Source organism: Myotis yumanensis, unplaced genomic scaffold (assembly GCF_028538775.1).
Source record: "Myotis yumanensis isolate MYYU_CA2020_CCGP unplaced genomic scaffold, mMyoYum1.0.hap1 SCAF_2, whole genome shotgun sequence".
Classification (NCBI taxonomy): domain Eukaryota; kingdom Metazoa; phylum Chordata; class Mammalia; order Chiroptera; family Vespertilionidae; genus Myotis; species Myotis yumanensis.
Genome location: NW_027223753.1, coordinates 58,204,758 through 58,211,950, shown reverse-complemented (window position 1 = coordinate 58,211,950; position 7,193 = coordinate 58,204,758). Strand labels below are relative to the sequence as shown.

General features: G+C 40.2%; 1 pseudogene; it reads left to right on the top strand.

Annotated features, from left to right (window-relative positions):
- Positions 1 to 601: 601 nt before the first annotated feature.
- On the top strand, positions 602 to 6,849 carry LOC139002419 (elongation factor 1-alpha 1 pseudogene; annotated as a pseudogene).
- Positions 6,850 to 7,193: the final 344 nt, after the last annotated feature.

The following is a 7,193-nucleotide window of genomic DNA, read 5'->3' as shown; positions in this document are numbered from 1 at the left end:
TTATTTAAGAGCTCCAGACAAGTTTTCCTGAACTATTTTTTCAAACTTGTTTTTCATATGCCCCACGTTCAAGAAAAACCCTCTAATTCAAACAAATTGGCTTGCAACCTCTCCTCCCCAAACAAGACTGTTCCTCAGTGCCGTGCCTCGCTGATAGGCTACATAAAACCTCTTCAGTCTGCAGAACCCAGGTTCATGACCAATCCTTCACACTTCTTCCTCTGTCTTGCACCATATCTGTATATATAAAAGCCTAAGCAGCCAGATGACCAACCAGTAGCTATGACATACACTGACCACCAGGGGGCAGACACTCAACTCAAGAGATGCCCCCTGGTGGTCATTGCGCTCCCATAGCAGGAGTGCTACTCAGATAACAGACGGGTGCCAGATGCCAGGCTCATGGCTGGCAAGTGCAGCTGTGGCGGTGTGAGCCTCTCCCACGGACACTCCCCCTGCCCCCTGCATGCCCAGCAGTGACGGCAGTGGCAAGCACAGAGGAGCAGGAATAAGAGGGAGTGGTGCAGTGCCCAGCCCAGGCTCAGGCTCCTCCCCAGCCGCCTGCTGCTTCCCACACTACTTCGTGCTGTGCAGGATCAACATGGCCAGGGAGATGGAGCTCCACGAGCTGGCAGGTAAGGCCAGGCTGAAGTGGCATGGAAGTCCACTGATCCCCACAGGCCAGGCCGAGGGCCTCTAGTAAATATATATATTACAGCCATACAGTACAATGGAAGACAATGCATAGCATTCACTACATTTAAAAGAGATTAACATCCTCACATCTGCTTCCATAGAAGAAGACAAAATCAAATTTTGAAAATATATTTTTAATGATTTCAGAGAGGAAGGGAGAGGGACAGACAGAAACATCATTGAGGAGAATCACTGATCAACTGCCTCCCGCATACCCCAGACTGGAGATTGAGCCAACAACCCAGGCATGTGCCCTGATCTGGAATTGAACCATGACCTCCTGGTTCATAGGTTGACGCTCAACCCCTGAGCCACATCAGCCAGGCCAGCCAGAATCATTTGTAAAATTTAAAATTGTTTTGGTAAGGTTATTAGAAGTCATATAAAACTACAGTAAATATCTGTTATGGAATCCTTAATTGAAAATGTTAGCATGCTTTATTGGGAGGGTACTTTTGAGGACATCTGCCTTGATCTTGGAAGCAATGTAGAAATTTTCTCAAAGGTAGTCCTGTCAGAGTCTTCCAGCATTTGCTCAAACATTTACCTGGATGGAAAATTTATAACTTCATAAGGAAATATTCTATATTAGAAAATATACTGTTGTAAAAACACTTGCTCATATTAAGGCAACATGGTTTTTGCCTTCACTTCACAGAAAGTACCTCCAAAGCTACACACACACACACACACACACACACACACGCACACACACACACACATACACACACACACAAACAACTTTATAACAGAGACCCTAAAAATTTGTATACTCATGTGAAATGTTATTTTGATGTTTAAGTGTAATCAATTATTTCAATTGTTCACACATATATCATAAAAAAACTTTCAACAAATATGCCCTGGCAAGATGGCTTAGTTGGTTGGAGTGACATCCCATACACTGAAGATTGTGGGTTCCATTTGAGGTCAGGGCAGGTAGGAGAGGCAATCTATAAATGTCTCTCTCTCTCTCTCTCTCTCTAAAAATCAATAGAAACATATCCTCAAGTGAGGATTTAAAAAAACCTGTTAACCAATATGAATTTTTTTAAAATATGTTTTTATTGATTTCAGAGAGGAAAGGAAAGGAAGAGAGATATGGAAACATCAATGATGAGAGAGAATCATTGACCGCTGTCTACTGCACGCTCCCTACTGGGGATTGAGCCCGCAATCCAGGTATGTGCCCTTTCCCGGAATCAAACCAGGGACCCTTTAGTCCGCAGTCTGACACTCTATCCACTGAGCCAAACCAGCTAGAGCCAATATAAAATTTAATAGAATTTTAAATGCTATTAAAGACATTAATCATGATGTCTTTATGTACCAAAATTACTTTTATCAGAAAAAATATCAATTCCCAGTTTTGACAAGACAAATACCATAGGCATGTGGGGAGAAGATGTATAAAGATTTGGATCTCTGCTCTTTCCTTTGGACCCTTTTGACCACATCTTTATTCCCTCACAATGTAGCAGACACAATGGGTCGTATATCAAACATTATAAACAGCTTTCCACCACCAGAGCTGCCCCATAGGAGAAATGTGGTCCCTTGACAATAAACTCATGCTCTCTTCAATTATATCAATCTGTAAGTTGGCTTTATACATTATGTGTTTATTTTCCAAGCAGTAAATTGATGTGTAGGGAGGAGAGAGAATTTTAAAAAGGAGAAAACAATGCATACAAACTCCAATAGGCTTGCTTCACTGCATCACTCACTGTGCTGTGCTAAAGAAAAACAAATGTTTCTTTTTTTGTGTCTTGGTTTGTTTTGTTGGTTTTTTTTTAATCCAATAGCTGCAAGGAAAACTTGGCCCTTATGGCTATATTTTTGTCTTTGAATACCTGGCACTTTCTAAGTATAGTTATTAATCAGGAAAATGTTCCAATGGATCACTTAAAAAGGAATATAGAAATTTAGAATTTAGCCCAACCACATCATTTTAATGTTGATTAAATGGGAAAGACATGAGTAAACCTCATGTCTTTTAACTCAGAATTCTGATTGTTTGAACAATGTAGGCAAAACAATCAGAGGGTTCACTAAAATTTTTGTTGAGTCATGCATTTTGTACCTTTTTCATAGCAAATGTGTGCTATCTTAAGAAAAAAATTCAGACACATCTCTCACGTAAAATGTTCTCTCCACTTTGAGTTAGGAGGAAGGGGATAGTAAGTAGGCAACAAGACCTGTCTATTCCTCTGTCAAGCTTGGGTAATGAAAAATAGGTATCGAACATATTTTTAACGACAACTTACATTTTTTTCTTACTTATATTGTGTTACAGAGAGAAGTTAATTCTTTGGAACTTAGTCATTTCCACTCATAATCCTAAAATATATGTAAATGTTTAATTAAATAAATCTTGGGGACAGAGCATAAACAAAACTAATTATTTAATGGAGATAAGAAAAATGAAAGTTTCTTATAGGAAAATGATGCAGTATAAAACATGGAACAATTTATTTTGATAAAGTTGTAGGAAAGTAAATGACTAGGACAGAAGCATGTAAAAATTGAAGTGTACAGGGTGCCAAGAACATAGGATATGCACACAAAAGCTTATGGGCTAAAGCCCTGCACAGAAAATGAGTAAATTTGCTGTTGACATACTAATCAAGAAGAATGAGGATTTTTTTTTAAATTCTCATCAAGTTGATGTCTTTCTTTTAAAACTCCAAGAATATAGCCTATATATTTAACTCTGTTTTTGTTTTTGTTTTATATACCTCAAATCGTATAAAATATTGAGATATAGAAATCATACATCACAGGCCAGAAGCAGAAATACATTTGTCTTTATCCACTACAGTGAAAACACTAGAAAATGATGCCGTTTAATTTTATTATTTATAAAAGTAGTTTATTCTCTAAGAACTATATCCTCATAAATGGGAGACATATTAGCTCAATCACTAATTGTTACTTTGAAGTCATTCAGGAAAAGCAAGTACTACCTCTCTGCATCAGATCTGTGTACTTTCAAATAATACAGAAAGTAAGGTGACTAAGTGTCCTGGTTCACCAGACACCAGAGTTTCATTGGACATAAAACTTACCATGTTAAAACTAGGAAAATCTCAGGCAAACTGGGATAGTTGGTCACCCCAGTGGATCCATAATTACCAAGGAATCTCTAAATGCCACCCATATATATCAGTGGTAGGAAAGAATTCATGGCACTATTTCATTACCTGAAAGCTCAGGAATTGATGATCCCTCTCTATCTTTTCTCCCAGATGAAACAGAGTGGGGATTATTAACTATTAAAAAATGGGAGCTACCTTAGTGAATGTGTTTGTCCTGTTTTTTTTTTTTTCTTTTTTTTCTTTTTTTAACTTTTGGAATCACATCTTCTCTGAATGTAGAGAGAAGTTCAATTTTTTAAATATATTTTATTGATTTTTTACAGATTGGAAGGGAGAGGGATGAAGAGTTAGAAACATCGATGAGAGAGAAACATTGATCAGCTGCCTCCTGCACACTCCCTACTGGGTATGTGCCCGCAACCAATGTACATGCCCTTGACCAGTATCGAACCTGGGACCCTTGAGTCCGCAGGCCAATGCTCTATCCACTGAGCCGAACTGGTTAGGGCCTATTTTGTTTTTAGTGGGTGGTGTTCTTGGTAGTAGTACATTTAAAAAATAATTATTATCCTATCTAATAAAAAAAAAGGTAATATGCAAATTAACCATCACTCCATCACAAAGATGACGGCACCCATAGCCATAAGATGGTAGCACCCAGTCCTCTCAGCCCCGTTGGAGTCCCCCAGTCCCAGGGGGGTGGCCACTGAGAGTGGGCAGTGTGAGCGGTCTGGCAGAATGCTTGCTTTATTGCTGCGGTGACGAGGCAAGCGTTCCACCCCAGCCACAGAGGGCCTCTGGGCAGTGGGCACAGATTTTCCAGGGGAGTGGGGAACACCTGTGTCATTGCCCCAGCGACAAGGCAAATGTTCCGCGCCCAGCCGCGAGGGCCTCTGTCCAGGCCGGGTGCTGAACACTTGAGTCGTTGCAGGCCAGGCTGAGTGGAACCCCCCCCCCCCCACCCCCCCGCACAAATTTCGTGCACCGAGCCTCTAGTCCTTTCATAATGATGGGTTTTTTTGAAGGACAATAAGTACTCTTTTTCTCTATACAGAGAATTGACTAAGGGAAATCCAGAGCCAACCTACCCATTATGATGCAGTTTGTTACTTTAGAGAACAAAAGCTTAATGGGATAAAGTATAAAAATAGTAGGAAAAAAGAATAGAAAGACTGAATTCAGTGAGAGAAGGAGCTACATAAACACTGCATTTTGCAGAACACTAAGGATATTTGCTGACTGAAAGAAGAAAGCCTTTTATCAGTAAGAGAGGAGAGAGAGGGGTGAAAAATACACAAGGAAAAAGTGAGAAGGAATATAGTAACTCTCATAACATTTGAGAGCTGAGGTAAGCAAGAGTGTAGGAAAAAGGGCTGCTTATAATAATCTCAAGGAAGGAAACAAAGCTTAGTGAAAATAGAAATAACTTGGTACTTAGTCACTGTTAAAATGTGTGATTCTAAAGTCCCTGAAGTACATAGAGTAGAGAAGGGATTTTAAGAATGTCAATGGACCAAGAAAATATGTGTTTTTAAGAATTTGCACGTTTTGGAGAACACACAATGTTCTTTTCATAGGTTATCTTATTCAGCCATTTGGCTTTAAATATCATCTAAATGCTGATAATGACCAAATTTATATCTACAGAACAAACCTCTTCCCTGAACACCATGCCTGGCTCAAAACAAACATGCACCTTAACAACATTGCCCAGTGTCCATCCCCACAAACCTGGCCTTCTCCTTCACTTCTCCATCCCCTCCAAACCTTTATGTACTGAGGATGAGAGCAGAAAGGAGAAAGCCAAAAAATTTCAAATGTAACATGCTCAAAGAGTAATACCAGATGCCCATCTTCCCCTCCACCAGTTCTCTACTGCTCTTCTCCACTGTTTTCTACCTCTTTTTATGATACCATTATTCACACATTTTTAAAAATATATATATATTTTATTGATTTTTTACAGAGAGGAAGGGAGAGAGGTAGAAACATTGATCAGCTGCCTCCTGCACACTTCCTACTGGGGATGTGCCCACAACCAAGGTACATTCCCTTGACTGGAATCGAACTTGGGACCTTTCAGTCTGCAGTCTGATGCTCTATCCACTGAGCCAAACCCATTATTGACACTTTTGATGCCCAAACACCTAGGAATCTCTTTCTCCTTTTCCCCTTCAAATGTAGCATTCAATCCATCATCAAGTCAATTTTTCTTACAAAATAGATATGGAAAATAACCTCTTCCTACCACCCCCACTTCTATCCCTCCATCTCCTGGTTTACTCACACGGTCTTCTTCAGCAGCTTCCGCCTCAGGCAGGGCCTCAACAGGGAAGGCATGGCACCCTCAAGCTAATTTAAGAGACCATTTGCAAAGGTTTGGGAAGGGTTTAGGAAAAGTAACAAGGGATGATGTAATAATAGTAACAGTGAGCATTTGTGCCAATTTCTGGTTGGTCTGGCAATAACATGCTGGAGCCAGGTGCTAACAAGCCTTGCTTAAAGGGGTGGGAAGTCACCTGTAAAGATGGCAATGCCAGTGGAGCCTGTTGCTTGAACCTCTGGATTGCATCCTGCCACCAGTTGTCCAGCCAACAAGCCCCTGGATCTTCGCCTCCAGGATGTCTACATAATCGGTGTGTTGGTATTCTCCTTGTGGACCGAGGAGAGACTGGTGTTCTCAAACCCAGCATGGTGGTCACCTTTGCTCCAGTCCACATTACAAATGATGTAATATCTCATGAAACACACCATTAAGATTTCAGTGAAGTTCTTCCTGGGAGCCATGTGGGCTTCAGTGTCAAGAATGTGTCTGTCAAAGATGTTTGTCGTGGTGGTGTGGCTAGTGACAGCAAAAATGACCCACCAATGGAAGAAGCTGGCTTCACAACCAAGGCGATTATCCCGAAACCATTCAGGTCAAACCAGTGCCAGATATGCACCTGTGCTGGATTGTCACCCAGCTCACAGTGCTCACAAATTTGCTAAGCTGGAAGGTGGCCAAAAGAAACCTTCTCAAATATCAAAACCTAACAGGTTTAAGAATATAGTATAAATTAAGCAGAAGTGATCATATTAAATTTTCTTTGAAATGCACCAACCATTTAGAGCTAAAATTACTTGTTAAAGACAAAGGAGGTTTTCAAAATACATGCTAAAGCTTCAAACTGATACCAAAATAAATGAAGAAAGTTAACAAAGAGCCACCCTTCTGAGCATTATGCCAATGGAATCAATATACTCATCCTTCAAAGGGAAGACTAATCTAAGACCTACACGGATTTCTAGCCTTGAGTATTATTAAGGAGCTGTGCATTAACTTCCAATTCAATGACAGAGAAGCTTCCATTGTCTCTTTCTAGCACTGAATGTAACAAATCCTTACTTTTCTCATTGGAT